Below are 15760 nucleotides of genomic sequence, written 5' to 3' on the forward strand. Positions count from 1 at the left end.
TAGCGACTCACCAGCGATCCCGACAACGATATCACCTTGTCAGGATCGCTGGTGTGTCGCTACATGATCGCTGGTGAGCTGTCAGGCAGCTTCACCAGCGATCAGTACCAGCGACACACGGGTAACAAGCGACGCACGTGGCTTAGTTACCCGCATTGTATCTTAGTTACCAGCGTGCTGATGCAGGCAGCGGGTAACCAAGGTTGTGACTCAGCAGCGATCTCGCTATGTGTGATGGGGGCTTTACAAGCCCCTGAGCGTGTGGACACAGCCAGGACACTCCATCCTGTTTCAGTTTATGGTGGAGACCAGCCCACCCCACCTGATGAGACAAATTGACATGACATTTTCTCCACCTCTGACCCAAGAAGAATCCATCATGCTGGCTGCCCTTCAAGAGCCTCGAACAACCGGTGCAAGCCTACTCAAGGAGGTGCTGGATATAGTACCCAATAGCCTGTGGCCCAAGGGAGACTTCAAGTTGCGCCAGGGTGGGTGTCACTCAAGTCTGAAACCCCGTACCCTCTGCCCCCGTCCGCCACGCGCCAGCTCCGGCCCTGCCCCCGTCCGCCACGCGCCAGCTCCGGCCCTGCCCCCGTCCGCCACGCGCCAGCTCCGGCCCCCAACGCGCCAGCTCCGGCCCTGCCCCCGTCCGCCACGCGCCAGCTCCGGCCCTGCCCCCGTCCGCCACGCGCCAGCTCCGGCCCCCAACGCGCCAGCCCCCGTCCGCCACGCGCCAGCTCCGGCCCCCAACGCGCCAGCCCCCGTCCGCCACGCGCCAGCTCCGGCCCCCAACGCGCCAGCCCCCGTCCGCCACGCGCCAGCTCCGGCCCCCAACGCGCCAGCTCCGGCCCTGCCCCCGTCCGCCACGCGCCAGCTCCGGCCCTGCCCCCGTCCGCCACGCGCCAGCTCCGGCCCTGCCCCCCTCCAGCTCCGGCCCTGCCCCCGTCCGCCCCCCGCCAGCTCCGGCCCTGCCCCCGTCCGCCCCCCGCCAGCTCCGGCTCTGCCCCCCCACACACCGTCTCCCTTCTGTCCTCTGCGGGGTGTCGGCTGCTCCCTCCTCCGATGACAGCTCTGCTCCTGTCGCTCCACAAGATCGATACCGGAAGTGAGCCGCTTCTACTTCCGGTTGCAGCTGTTTAAAAAAAAAAAAAAAGGTAGAGGGCGGCTAAATCCAAGTCGCCATGGAGCTGTGCTGACGTCATGCCCATGTGACCAGAAGGGGCGGGGCCTCCTCCTCCTCCATAGAGCAGAGCAGCAGACAGGAAGCTGCCGGTGTCATGGCAGGTAAATGGATGTTCATGCACGAGCTGGAGGAGGGGTGATGTTTGCTTGCATGGGGCTACGTGTGCATGCTGGAGGGGGGTCTGCCTGGGGAGAAGGAGGTGATGTTGCTTGCATGGGGCTGCGTGTGCATGCTGGAGGGGGGGTCTGCCTGGGGAGAAGGGGGTGATGTTGCTTGCATGGGGCTGCATGCTGGAGGGGGGTCTGCCTGGGGAGAAGGGGGTGATGTTGCTTGCATGGGGCTGCGTGTGCCTGCTGGAGAGGGGTCTGCCTGAGAAGGGGGTGATGTTGCTTGCATGGGGCTGCATGTGCGTGCTGGAGGGGGGGGGTCTGCCTGGGGAGAAGGGGGTGATGTGGCTTGCATGGGGCTGCGTGTGCATGCTGGAGGGGGGGCTGCTTGGGGAGAAGGGGGTGATGTTTCTTGCATGGGGCTGCGTGTGCATGCTGGAGGGGGGGTCTGCCTGTGGAGAAGGGGGTGATGTTGCTTGCATGGGGCTGCGTGTGCCTGCTGGAGAGGGGTCTGCCTGTGGAGAAGGAGGTGATGTTGCTTGCATGGGGCTTCATGCTGGAGGGGGGTCTGCCTGAGAAGGGGGTGATGTTGCTTGCATGGGGCTGCATGTGCGTGCTGGAGGGGGGTCTGCCTGGGGAGAAGGGGGTGATGTTGCTTGCATGGGGCTGCGTGTGCATGCTGGAGGGGGGGCTGCTTGGGGAGAAGGGGGTGATGTTTCTTGCATGGGGCTGCGTGTGCATGCTGGAGGGGGGCTGCTTGGGGAGAAAGGGGTGATGTTGCTTGCATGGGGCTGCGTGTTCATGCTGGAGGGGGGGTCTGCCTGTGGAGAAGGGGGTGATGTTGCTTGCATGGGGCTGCGTGTGCCTGCTGGAGAGGGGTCTGCCTGTGGAGAAGGAGGTGATGTTGCTTGCATGGGGCTTCATGCTGGAGGGGGGTCTGCCTGAGAAGGGGGTGATGTTGCTTGCATGGGGCTGCATGTGCGTGCTGGAGGGGGGGGTCTGCCTGGGGAGAAGGGGGTGATGTTGCTTGCATGGGGCTGCGTGTGCATGCTGGAGGGGGGGCTGCTTGGGGAGAAGGGGGTGATGTTTCTTGCATGGGGCTGCGTGTGCATGCTGGAGGGGGGCTGCTTGGGGAGAAGGGGGTGATGTTGCTTGCATGGGGCTGCGTGTGCATTTTGGAGGGGGCGTCTGACTGGGGAGAAGGGGGTTATGTTGCTTTCATGGGGCTGCGTGTGCATGCAGGAGCGGGGGGGGGGGGGGGGGGGTTGCCTGGGGAGAAGGAGGTGATGTTGCTTGCATGGGGCTACATGTGCATGCTGGAGGGGGGTCTGCCTGGGGAGCAGGGGGTGATGGTTACATGGGGCTGGATGCTGGAGGGGGGTCTTACTGTAGAGCAGGGTGTGATGCTTGCATGGGGCTGGACTGGATGCTGGAGGGGGGGTTTGCCTGGGGAGAAGGGGGTGATGTTGCTTGCATGGGGCTGCATGTGCATGCTGGAGGGTGTCTGCCTGGGAGAAAGAGGTGATGTTGCTTGCATGGGGCTGCGTGTGCATGCTGGAGGGAGTCTGCCTGGGGAGAAGGGGGTGATGTTGCTTGCATGGGGCTGCTTGGGGAGAAAGGGGTGATGTTGCTTGCATGGGGCTGCATGTTCATGCTGGAGGGGGGGTCTGCCTGTGGAGAAGGAGGTGATGTTGCTTGCATGGGGCTGCGTGTGCCTGCTGGAGGGGGGTCTGCCTGTGGAGAAGGGGGTGATGTTGCTTGCATGGGGCTTCATGCTGGAGGGGGGGTCTGCCTGAGGAGAAGGGGGTGATGTTGCTTGCATGGGGCTGCATGTGCGTGCTGGAGGGGGGGGGGTCTGCCTGGGGAGAAGGGGGTGATGTTGCTTGCATGGGGCTGCGTGTGCATGCTGGAGGGGGGGCTGCTTGGGGAGAAGGGGGTGATGTTTCTTGCATGGGGCTGCGTGTGCATGCTGGAGGGGGGCTGCTTGGGGAGAAGGGGGTGATGTTGCTTGCATGGGGCTGCGTGTGCATGCTGGAGGGAGTCTGCCTGGGGAGAAGGGGGTGATGATGCTTGCATGGGGCTGCTTGGGGAGAAAGGGGTGATGTTGCTTGCATGGGGCTGCATGTTCATGCTGGAGGGGGGGTCTGCCTGTGGAGAAGGAGGTGATGTTGCTTGCATGGGGCTGCGTGTGCCTGCTGGAGGGGGGTCTGCCTGTGGAGAAGGGGGTGATGTTGCTTGCATGGGGCTTCATGCTGGAGGGGGGGTCTGCCTGAGGAGAAGGGGGTGATGTTGCTTGCATGGGGCTGCATGTGCGTGCTGGAGGGGGGGGGGTCTGCCTGGGGAGAAGGGGGTGATGTTGCTTGCATGGGGCTGCGTGTGCATGCTGGAGGGGGGGCTGCTTGGGGAGAAGGGGGTGATGTTTCTTGCATGGGGCTGCGTGTGCATGCTGGAGGGGGGCTGCTTGGGGAGAAGGGGGTGATGTTGCTTGCATGGGGCTGCGTGTGCATGCTGGAGGGAGTCTGCCTGGGGAGAAGGGGGTGATGTTGCTTGCATGGGGCTGCTTGGGGAGAAAGGGGTGATGTTGCTTGCATGGGGCTGCATGTTCATGCTGGAGGGTGGGTCTGCCTGTGGAGAAGGAGGTGATGTTGCTTGCATGGGGCTGCGTGTGCCTGCTGGAGGGGGGTCTGCCTGTGGAGAAGGGGGTGATGTTGCTTGCATGGGGCTTCATGCTGGAGGGGGGGTCTGCCTGAGGAGAAGGGGGTGATGTTGCTTGCATGGGGCTGCATGTGCGTGCTGGAGGGGGGGGGTCTGCCTGGGGAGAAGGGGGTGATGTTGCTTGCATGGGGCTGCGTGTGCATGCTGGAGGGGGGGCTGCTTGGGGAGAAGGGGGTGATGTTTCTTGCATGGGGCTGCGTGTGCATGCTGGAGGGGGGGCTGCTTGGGGAGAAGGGGGTGATGTTGCTTGCATGGGGCTGCGTGTGCATTTTGGAGGGGGCGTCTGACTGGGGAGAAGGGGGGTTATGTTGCTTTCATGGGGCTGCGTGTGCATGCAGGAGCGGGGGGGGGGTTGCCTGGGGAGAAGGAGGTGATGTTGCTTGCATGGGGCTACATGTGCATGCTGGAGGGGGGTCTGCCTGGGGAGCAGGGGGTGATGGTTACATGGGGCTGGATGCTGGAGGGGGGTCTTACTGTAGAGCAGGGTGTGATGCTTGCATGGGGCTGGACTGGATGCTGGAGGGGGGGTTTGCCTGGGGAGAAGGGGGTGATGTTGCTTGCATGGGGCTGCATGTGCATGCTGGAGGGTGTCTGCCTGGGAGAAAGAGGTGATGTTGCTTGCATGGGGCTGCGTGTGCATGCTGGAGGGAGTCTGCCTGGGGAGAAGGAGGTGATGTTGCTTGCATGGGGCTTCATGCTGGAGGGGGGTCTGCCTGAGAAGGGGGTGATGTTGCTTGCATGGGGCTGCATGTGCGTGCTGGAGGGGGGGGTCTGCCTGGGGAGAAGGGGGTGATGTTGCTTGCATGGGGCTGCGTGTGCATGCTGGAGGGGGGGCTGCTTGGGGAGAAGGGGGTGATGTTTCTTGCATGGGGCTGCGTGTGCATGCTGGAGGGGGGCTGCTTGGGGAGAAAGGGGTGATGTTGCTTGCATGGGGCTGCGTGTTCATGCTGGAGGGGGGGTCTGCCTGTGGAGAAGGGGGTGATGTTGCTTGCATGGGGCTGCGTGTGCCTGCTGGAGAGGGGTCTGCCTGTGGAGAAGGAGGTGATGTTGCTTGCATGGGGCTTCATGCTGGAGGGGGGTCTGCCTGAGAAGGGGGTGATGTTGCTTGCATGGGGCTGCATGTGCGTGCTGGAGGGGGGGTCTGCCTGGGGAGAAGGGGGTGATGTTGCTTGCATGGGGCTGCATGTGCGTGCTGGAGGGGGGGTCTGCCTGGGGAGAAGGGGGTGATGTTGCTTGCATGGGGCTGCGTGTGCATGCTGGAGGGGGGGCTGCTTGGGGAGAAGGGGGTGATGTTTCTTGCATGGGGCTGCGTGTGCATGCTGGAGGGGGGCTGCTTGGGGAGAAGGGGGTGATGTTGCTTGCATGGGGCTGCGTGTGCATTTTGGAGGGGGCGTCTGACTGGGGAGAAGGGGGTTATGTTGCTTTCATGGGGCTGCGTGTGCATGCAGGAGCGGGGGGGGGGGGGGTTGCCTGGGGAGAAGGAGGTGATGTTGCTTGCATGGGGCTACATGTGCATGCTGGAGGGGGGGTCTGCCTGGGGAGCAGGGGGTGATGGTTACATGGGGCTGGATGCTGGAGGGGGGTCTTACTGTAGAGCAGGGTGTGATGCTTGCATGGGGCTGGACTGGATGCTGGAGGGGGGGTTTGCCTGGGGAGAAGGGGGTGATGTTGCTTGCATGGGGCTGCATGTGCATGCTGGAGGGTGTCTGCCTGGGAGAAAGAGGTGATGTTGCTTGCATGGGGCTGCGTGTGCATGCTGGAGGGAGTCTGCCTGGGGAGAAGGGGGTGATGTTGCTTGCATGGGGCTGCTTGGGGAGAAAGGGGTGATGTTGCTTGCATGGGGCTGCATGTTCATGCTGGAGGGGGGGTCTGCCTGTGGAGAAGGAGGTGATGTTGCTTGCATGGGGCTGCGTGTGCCTGCTGGAGGGGGGTCTGCCTGTGGAGAAGGGGGTGATGTTGCTTGCATGGGGCTTCATGCTGGAGGGGGGGTCTGCCTGAGGAGAAGGGGGTGATGTTGCTTGCATGGGGCTGCATGTGCGTGCTGGAGGGGGGGGGGTCTGCCTGGGGAGAAGGGGGTGATGTTGCTTGCATGGGGCTGCGTGTGCATGCTGGAGGGGGGGCTGCTTGGGGAGAAGGGGGTGATGTTTCTTGCATGGGGCTGCGTGTGCATGCTGGAGGGGGGCTGCTTGGGGAGAAGGGGGTGATGTTGCTTGCATGGGGCTGCGTGTGCATGCTGGAGGGAGTCTGCCTGGGGAGAAGGGGGTGATGTTGCTTGCATGGGGCTGCTTGGGGAGAAAGGGGTGATGTTGCTTGCATGGGGCTGCATGTTCATGCTGGAGGGGGCGTCTGCCTGTGGAGAAGGAGGTGATGTTGCTTGCATGGGGCTGCGTGTGCCTGCTGGAGGGGGGTCTGCCTGTGGAGAAGGGGGTGATGTTGCTTGCATGGGGCTTCATGCTGGAGGGGGGGTCTGCCTGAGGAGAAGGGGGTGATGTTGCTTGCATGGGGCTGCATGTGCGTGCTGGAGTGGGGGGGGTCTGCCTGGGGAGAAGGGGGTGATGTTGCTTGCATGGGGCTGCGTGTGCATGCTGGAGGGGGGGCTGCTTGGGGAGAAGGGGGTGATGTTGCTTGCATGGGGCTGCGTGTGCATTTTGGAGGGGGCGTCTGACTGGGGAGAAGGGGGGTTATGTTGCTTTCATGGGGCTGCGTGTGCATGCAGGAGCGGGGGGGGGTTGCCTGGGGAGAAGGAGGTGATGTTGCTTGCATGGGGCTACATGTGCATGCTGGAGGGGGGTCTGCCTGGGGAGCAGGGGGTGATGGTTACATGGGGCTGGATGCTGGAGGGGGGTCTTACTGTAGAGCAGGGTGTGATGCTTGCATGGGGCTGGACTGGATGCTGGAGGGGGGGTTTGCCTGGGGAGAAGGGGGTGATGTTGCTTGCATGGGGCTGCATGTGCATGCTGGAGGGTGTCTGCCTGGGAGAAAGAGGTGATGTTGCTTGCATGGGGCTGCGTGTGCATGCTGGAGGGAGTCTGCCTGGGGAGAAGGAGGTGATGTTGCTTGCATGGGGGTGCGTGTGCATGCTGGAGTGGGGTCTGCCTGGGGAGAAGGAGGTTATGTTGCTTGCATGGGGCTGCGTGTGCATGCTGGAGGGGGGTCTGCCTGGGGAGAAGGGGGTGATGTTGCTTGTATGGGGCTGCTTGGGGAGAAAGGGGTGATGTTGCTTGCATGGGGCTGCATGTTCATGCTGGAGGGGGGGTCTGCCTGTGGAGAAGGAGGTGATGTTGCTTGCATGGGGCTGCGTGTGCCTGCTGGAGGGGGGTCTGCCTGTGGAGAAGGGGGTGATGTTGCTTGCATGGGGCTTCATGCTGGAGGGGGGGTCTGCCTGAGGAGAAGGGGGTGATGTTGCTTGCATGGGGCTGCATGTGCGTGCTGGAGGGGGGGGTCTGCCTGGGGAGAAGGGGGTGATGTTGCTTGCATGGGGCTGCGTGTGCATGCTGGAGGGGGGGCTGCTTGGGGAGAAGGGGGTGATGTTTCTTGCATGGGGCTGCGTGTGCATGCTGGAGGGGGGGCTGCTTGGGGAGAAGGGGGTGATGTTGCTTGCATGGGGCTGCGTGTGCATTTTGGAGGGGGCGTCTGACTGGGGAGAAGGGGGTTATGTTGCTTTCATGGGGCTGCGTGTGCATGCAGGAGCGGGGGGGGGGGGTTGCCTGGGGAGAAGGAGGTGATGTTGCTTGCATGGGGCTACATGTGCATGCTGGAGGGGGGTCTGCCTGGGGAGCAGGGGGTGATGGTTACATGGGGCTGGATGCTGGAGGGGGGTCTTACTGTAGAGCAGGGTGTGATGCTTGCATGGGGCTGGACTGGATGCTGGAGGGGGGGTTTGCCTGGGGAGAAGGGGGTGATGTTGCTTGCATGGGGCTGCATGTGCATGCTGGAGGGTGTCTGCCTGGGAGAAAGAGGTGATGTTGCTTGCATGGGGCTGCGTGTGCATGCTGGAGGGAGTCTGCCTGGGGAGAAGGAGGTGATGTTGCTTGCATGGGGCTGCGTGTGCATGCAGGAGCGGGGGGGTGCCTGGGGAGAAGGGGGTGATGTTGCTTGCATGGGGCTGCATGTGCATGCAGGAGCGGGGGGGTTGCCTGGGGAGAAGGGGGTGATGTTGCTTGCATGGGGCTGCATGTGCATGCAGGAGCGGGGGGGGGTCTGCCTGGGGAGCAGGGGGTGATGTTGCTTGCATGGAGCTGCGTGTGCATGCTGGAGGGGGGTCTGCCTGGGGAGAAGGGGGTGATGTTGCTTGCATGGGGCTGCTTGGGGAGAAGGGGGTGATGTTGCTTGCATGGGGCTGCATGTTCATGCTGGAGGGGGGGTCTGCCTGTGGAGAAGGAGGTGATGTTGCTTGCATGGGGCTGCGTGTGCATGCTGGAGGGGGGTCTGCCTGTGGAGAAGGGGGTGATGTTGCTTGCATGGGGCTGCGTGTGCATGCTGGAGGGTGGGCTGCCTGGGGAGAAGGGGGTGATGTTGCTTGCATGGGGCTTCATGCTGGAGGGGGGGTCTGCCTGAGGAGAAGGGGGTGATGTTGCTTGCATGGGGCTGCATGTGCATGCTGGAGGGGGGGGTCTGCCTGGGGAGAAGGGGGTGATGTTGCTTGCATGGGGCTGCGTGTGCATGCTGGAGGGGGGCTGCTTGGGGAGAAGGGGGTGATGTTTCTTGCATGGGGCTGCGTGTGCATGCTGGAGGGTGGGCTGCTTGGGGAGAAGGGGGTGATGTTGCTTGCATGGGGCTGCGTGTGCATTTTGGAGGGGGCGTCTGACTGGGGAGAAGGGGGTTATGTTGCTTTCATGGGGCTGCGTGTGTATGCAGGAGCCGGGGGGGGGTTGCCTGGGGAGAAGGAGGTGATGTTGCTTGCATGGGGCTACATGTGCATGCTGGAGGGGGGTCTGCCTGGGGAGCAGGGGGTGATGGTTACATGGGGCTGGATGCTGGAGGGGGGTCTTACTGTAGAGCAGGGTGTGATGCTTGCATGGGGCTGGACTGGATGCTGGAGGGGGGGTTTGCCTGGGGAGAAGGGGGTGATGTTGCTTGCATGGGGCTGCATGTGCATGCTGGAGGGTGTCTGCCTGGGAGAAAGAGGTGATGTTGCTTGCATTGGGCTGCGTGTGCATGCTGGAGGGAGTCTGCCTGGGGAGAAGGAGGTGATGTTGCTTGCATGGGGCTGTGTGTGCATGCTGGAGGGGGGGTCTGCCTGGGGAGAAGGGGGTGATGTTGCTTTCATGGGGCTGCGTGTGCATGCAGGAGCGGGGGGGTGCCTGGGGAGAAGGGGGTGATGTTGCTTGCATGGGGCTGCATGTGCATGCAGGAGCAGGGGGGTTGCCTGGGGAGAAGGGGGTGATGTTGCTTGCATGGGGCTGCATGTGCATGCAGGAGCGGGGGGGGGTCTGCCTGGGGAGCAGGGGGTGATGTTGGTTACATGGGGCTGGATGCTGGAGGGGGTCTTACTGTAGAGCAGGGCGTGATGCTTGCATGGGGCTGGATGCTGGAGGGGGGTCTGCCTGGGGAGAAGGAGGTGATGTAGCTTGCATGGGGCTACATGTGCATGCTGGAGGGGGGTCTGCCTGGGGAGCAGGGGGTGATGGTTACATGGGGCTGGATGCTGGAGGGGGGTCTTACTGTAGAGCAGGGTGTGATGCTTGCATGGGGCTGGACTGGATGCTGGAGGGGGGGTTTGCCTGGGGAGAAGGGGGTGATGTTGCTTGCATGGGGCTGCATGTGCATGCTGGAGGGTGGCTGCCTGGGAGAAAGAGGTGATGTTGCTTGCATGGGGCTGCGTGTGCATGCTGGAGGGAGTCTGCCTGGGGAGAAGGAGGTGATGTTGCTTGCATGGGGCTGCGTGTGCATGCTGGAGGGGGGGTCTGCCTGGGGAGAAGGGGGTGATGTTGCTTTCATGGGGCTGCGTGTGCATGCAGGAGCGGGGGGGTGCCTGGGGAGAAGGGGGTGATGTTGCTTGCATGGGGCTGCATGTGCATGCAGGAGCGGGGGGGTTGCCTGGGGAGAAGGGGGTGATGTTGCTTGCATGGGGCTGCATGTGCATGCAGGAGCGGGGGGGGTCTGCCTGGGGAGCAGGGGGTGATGGTTACATGGGGCTGGATGCTGGAGGGGGTCTTACTGTAGAGCAGGGCGTGATACTTGCATGGGGCTGGATGCTGGAGGGGGGTCTGCCTGGGGAGAAGGGGGTGATGTTGCTTGCATGGGGCTGTGTGCGCATGCTGGAGGGGGGTATGCCTGTGGAGAAGGGGGTGATGTTGCTTGGATGGGGCTGCGTGTGCATGCTGAAGGGGGGGGTCTGCCTCGGGAGAAGGGGGTGATGTTGCTTGCATGGGGCTGCGTGTGCATGCTGAAGGGGGAGTCTGCCTCGGGAGAAGGGGGTAATGTTGCTTGCATGGGGCTGCATGTTCATGCTGGAGAGGGGGGTCTGCCTGGGGTGAAGGGGGTGAATGCTGGAGGTTGGTCTGCCTGGGGAGCAGGGGGTGATGCTTGCATGGGGCTGCATGTGCATGCTTGAGGGGGTCTGCCTGGTGAGAAAGGGGTGATGTTGCTGGAGGTGGGTCTGCCTGGGGAGAAGGGGTTGATGTTGGTTGCATGGGGCTGCATGTGCATGCTGGAGGGGGGTCTGCCTGGGTAGAAGGTGGTGATGTTGGTCGCATGGGGCTGGATGCTGGAGGGGGGTGTCTGCCTGGGGAGAAGGGAGTGATGCTTACATGAGGCTGGATGCTGAAGGGGGGGGTCTGCCTGGGGAGAAGGGGGATGTTGCTTGCATGGGGCTGGAGGGGGGGTCTGCCTGGGGAGAAGGGGGTGATGTTGCTTGCATGGGGCTGCATGCGCATGCTGGAGGGGTGTCTACCTCGGGAGAAGGGGGTATTATTGCTTGCATGGGACTGCGTGCTTGGAGTCTGCCTAGGGAAGGAAGTGCGCTACCGCTCTTCCTGCCAGGGGCGCTGCCACTGTAACCAAGGTCGCACCTTTAAAAGATTCTGTAATGCTGTAGATAAGCCCCGGATGTAACCTGAAAGATAAGAAAAACAAGTTATATTATACTCACCGGGGGCGGTTAGTGTCGCGGTCCGGTCCGGGTCCTCCCATCTTCATGTGATCACGTTCCCCTTCTTACTTCTGCTGCGGCTCCTGCGCAGGCGTACTGCTCTGCCCTGTTGAGGGCAGAGTAAATTACTGCAGTGCGCAGGCGCTGGGAAAGGTCAGAGAGGGCCTGCGCTGCTGCAGCAGTAAGAAGGAGGACGGCATCACATGAAGATGGGAGGACCCGGACCGAACCGCCACACCCATCGGACCGGATCCCGGGGTGAGTATAATCTGACTTTTTTTCTTATCTTTCAGGTTACATCCGGGGCTCATCTACAGCATTACAGAATGCATTACAGAATGTTGTAGATAAGCCCCTGATGCCGGTGGCCGCAGCTTATAGGCCAAAAATGGGAACACAGATTCCCTTCAAAGCTAGGGCCCCCTGTTTTGGGAACTGTGACGTGGTAGTGGGCTTCATACAGGCTTATCAGAATGTAAAGTAATAACCTCATGTTCAGGTTGTACATTGTTGCTGATGGGCATTAGATCACGGTGTGAATATTGGGAGGGGCGGCCATGGCTTTTTGTACAATTTAGGCAGGATTTTTCTTATATAAATTTCTTTGTTTTCTTCTAGGTGTTGGGGGTTTCCTCCATCTTCTTTCACCGTGCCCTCCACAGTAGTGACCTCTTTAGATGGCAATTCATCATGTGCCCTCTCTCCACCAAGTGGAGTGCTGGTGCCTCCACCATCCGTGTTCTGCCAAAATTGGTGTGACCCAGCACCCCTCCGATGTCAGATAGATGAGTCTAAGATCTCCGAAGTTCCCGTCCCCTCTTTCCACTTCTTGTGGCTTGCTAGGGTTGGTCCTTTGGGGGTCTACCACCTTTTCATTTCCTTTGTCCAATATTTATTTCTCACCTTTACCTTATCTGCTGTACATACTCTCTGTACTGTCATGCTTCTCTCTATTTTTTCGGGGCTTTGTTTTATGGGGTTTTTTTGGGGTCATCCTAGGACTTGTTATATATGGCACAGGGCCCACCTAGGTCCTTGATAAAATTTAGTCACCGAGGAGGATAGCAGGCCCAGGCTAAGCCACAGAAAACCAGAGAGGTTGGTAACTAAGCGGATGCAAACCCCTGATCCTGTCCACACAACTAGCAGTAGCCGTGGGGCGTACCTACGATGATCCTAGATGCCTCGGCACAGCCGGAGAGCTAACTAAGCCTAAAGCAAGAAAGGGGAAATCTAAACTGCCCCAGAGCAGACCTCAAAGGAATAGCTAGCCCCCAAACATATACTGTTGGTGAGACAAGATGAAAACACAAACGCAGGCAGAAAAATAGACTGAGCAAACGATGGGGCCCACACTGACTAGACAGGAAAGGAAAGACACTGTCTGCAATCACGCAAAAAACCCTGCAAAAATCCGTCACGTCTGATGCACAAAAACACTGAAGTCGCACAACTTCGCCCAGCACTCTGGTATATTCTGAAAGCAAAGCAAAAAGAGACCAATATAAAAGGGGACAAAACAAACTGGCACGTGCAGTAACATATGGGCGGTGATACAGCCCCAGGCAGAGCTAGCTGACCCGCATAAAGCAGAGACAAAACGAGATCAAATGCAAACAGAATAGCAAATGTTCCACTTAGCTGAACATGCAGGGAAAGAGCAGGAGCCATCAGACCTCAGGAGGCACAGGAAGAAAATCACCAGCAGGGATAGAGGGAGTCAGCTGTCTTAAATCCTAATCAGAAACCCCAGATCTCCAATCGTCTTCCTCATTATCAGGTGGCAAGCCTCTGTCAATCAGATCAGCTCCACTACCTCCAGTAACCACCAGAGGGAGCCCAGAAAGAGAACTCTCAATCTGACCCGCTCCACTATCTTCAGTAATCACCAGAGAGAGAATTCACAACAGTACCCCCCCTTGAGGAGGAGTCACCGAACCCTCATCCACGCCACCCGGCCGGTCAGGATGGGCCCGGTGAAAAGCACAAACCAATCTTTCGGCATGAATGTCAGAAGCAGAGACCCAATAATTATCCTCCTGGCCATAACCCTTTCATTTGACCAGGTACTGGAGTCTCCGTCTAGCAAACGAGAATACAATATTTTCTCTACCTCATACTCCAAATTACCTTTAACCAATACAGGGTCAGGAGGTGCCACCATTGGAACTACTGGCTCTACAAACCTCTTCAACAAGGATTTATGGAACACGTTATGAATCTTAAACGTAACTGGAAGAGCCAAACGGGATTAAGGATTTCCAAAATCTTATAAGGTCCAATGAATCTTGGCTTGAATTTTGGAGACGCAACCTTCATAGGAATATTCTTTGAAGACAACTAAACCATATCACCCACTTTAAACCTGGGACCAAAAGTCCTATGCCAGTTGGAAAACCGTTGGCCTTTTTCTTGAGTGGGACAACTTATCCACCACTTGGTCCCAAATCTGCTGCATTCTCTCTACCACAGAATCCACACTTGGCCGAAGATTCCACCTTCCCTGACGAAAATCGAGGATGAAACCCAAAGTTACAGAAAAAGGGCGACATCAAAGTGGCAGTACTAGCCCTATTGTTTAGCGCAAATTCGGCCAAGCGCAAAAATGAGACCCAGTCATCCTGATCAGCATATAGGAAACATCTCAAATAGGATTCCAAAGTCTGGTTTGTGTTCTCAGTTTGCCCATTGGTCTGAGGATGAAATGCAGAGGAAAAAGATAACTGAATTCCCAGTTTGGAACAAAAAGCTCTCCAAAATCTGGAAACAAACTGGACTCCTCTGTCCGACACAATGTTCTCAGAAATCCTGTGCAACCGAACCCACCTGTTGTAAAAACAAGGGCACCAACTCAGAAGAAGATGGCAACTTTGGGAGTGGTACAAGATGGACCATCTTAGAAAATCTATCACAGATGACCCAGATAACAGTCATTCTCTGAGAGACAGGAAGATTAGAAATAATATCCATTGAGATATGAGTCCATGGCCTCCTGGGCACCGGCAGGGGCATCAACAACCCACTAGAATGAGAACAGGTCTTGGACCGAGAACAAGTCCCACAGGACTGCACAAAATTCCTGAAAGACCGACTCACCAAATCTCTGGTACCAAAAATACCTGAATGACCAGCCAATGCGGAGCAATGAATTTCAGACATTACTCTTTTCCTCCACTGGTCAGGGACATACAATTTCCCCATAGGGCAACGTTCAGGTTTGTTCTCCTGAAATTCCTCCAGGGCACGTCTCAAATCGGGTGAGATGGCGGAAAGAACTACACCCTCATTTAGAATGGTAGTAGGCTCGGTCACATCAAAAGAATCTGCAAAGAAACTCCTAGAAAGGTCGTCCGCTTTAACATTCTTAGTGCCCGGAAGAAAAGAGACCACAAAATTAAAACGCGTGAAAAACAAGGCCCACCTAGCCTGTCTAGGATTCAAGCGTTTGGCTGATTCAAGATAAATCAAATTCTTGTGGTCAGTGAGGACCACAACTTGATGTCTAGCTCCCTCCAGCCAATGTCTCCACTCTTGAAATGCCCATTTCATGGCCAACAATTTCCGATTCCCCACGTCATAGTTGCGTTCAGATGGGGAGAACTTTCGAGAAAATAAGGCACAGGGATTCATCTTAGAAGTCACCGGATCTCTTTGGGACAAAACGGCTCCTGCACCAATCTCAGAAGCATCTACCTCCACCTGAAATGGGAGTGAGGCATCAGGTTGCCGTAGAACTGGAGCCGAAGTGAATCTCCGCTTAAGCTTCTGAAATGCCAAAACTGCCTCTGGAGACCAATTCACCACATCAGCGCCCTTTTTGGTCAAATCAGTCAGTGGTTTAACAATACCAGAAAAATTACTTATAAATTTACTGTAGAAATTAGCAAAACCCAAAAACTTCAGGAGAGCCTTCAAAGAAGTAGGCTGAACGCAATCATAAATGGCCTGTATCTTGGCCGGGTCCATTTCAATAGCAGACTGGTACAAAATGAATCCCAAAAATGAAATCCTCTGTACACCAAAGAGGCACTTTGATCCCTTAACATACAGAGAATTTTCCCTCAAAATCCGGAACACCATCTGGACATGTTCCACATGAGAATCCCAATCACTGGAAAAGATCAAAATATCATTCAGACAAATGATCAAAAACTTATCCACAAGGTCCCGGAAAATATCATTCATAAAAGACTGGAAGACAGAAGGGGCATTAGCCCAAAAGGCATCACCAGGTACTCAAAATGTCCCTCTGGAGTATTAAATGCTGTCTTCCATTCATCCCCGTGCTTTATGCGAATAAGATTATACGCCCCCCTGAGGTCAAGCTTGGCAAACCAACAGGCACTTTAACTCTGGAAAATAAATCAGAAATCAGGGGTAACGGGTACTGATATTTAAAAGTGATCTTGTTAAGGGAACGATAGTCCATACATGGCCTTAATGAACCATCTTTCTTGGCCACAAAAAAAAGCCAGCACCTAAAGGTGAAGAGGATGGTCTAATATGACCCTTCTCCAACGACTCCTTGATATAAGATCGTATAGCATCATGTTCGGGTACCGATAGTTGAAAAGCCGACCTTTGGGAAATTTAGACCCGGGCATTAACTCAATTGCACAGTCATAACTCCTGTGAGGAGGCAAACACGCAGACTTAAGG

General features: G+C 58.0%; 1 long non-coding RNA gene across 1 annotated transcript; it reads left to right on the forward strand.

The window, feature by feature from the left end:
* Positions 1-1190: 1190 nt before the first annotated feature.
* Positions 1191-12025, forward strand: LOC141060206 (uncharacterized). The gene is made up of 2 exons (XR_012222677.1): positions 1191-1287; positions 11720-12025. It is a non-coding gene; the product is annotated as an uncharacterized lncRNA (long non-coding RNA).
* The last annotated feature ends 3735 nt before the right edge of the window (positions 12026-15760 follow it).

The sequence above is a fragment of the Dendrobates tinctorius genome, unplaced genomic scaffold, assembly GCF_039654945.1.
Source record: "Dendrobates tinctorius isolate UK_male_01 unplaced genomic scaffold, ASM3965494v1 ptg000233l, whole genome shotgun sequence".
In the NCBI taxonomy this organism is placed as follows: Eukaryota; Metazoa; Chordata; class Amphibia; order Anura; family Dendrobatidae; genus Dendrobates; species Dendrobates tinctorius.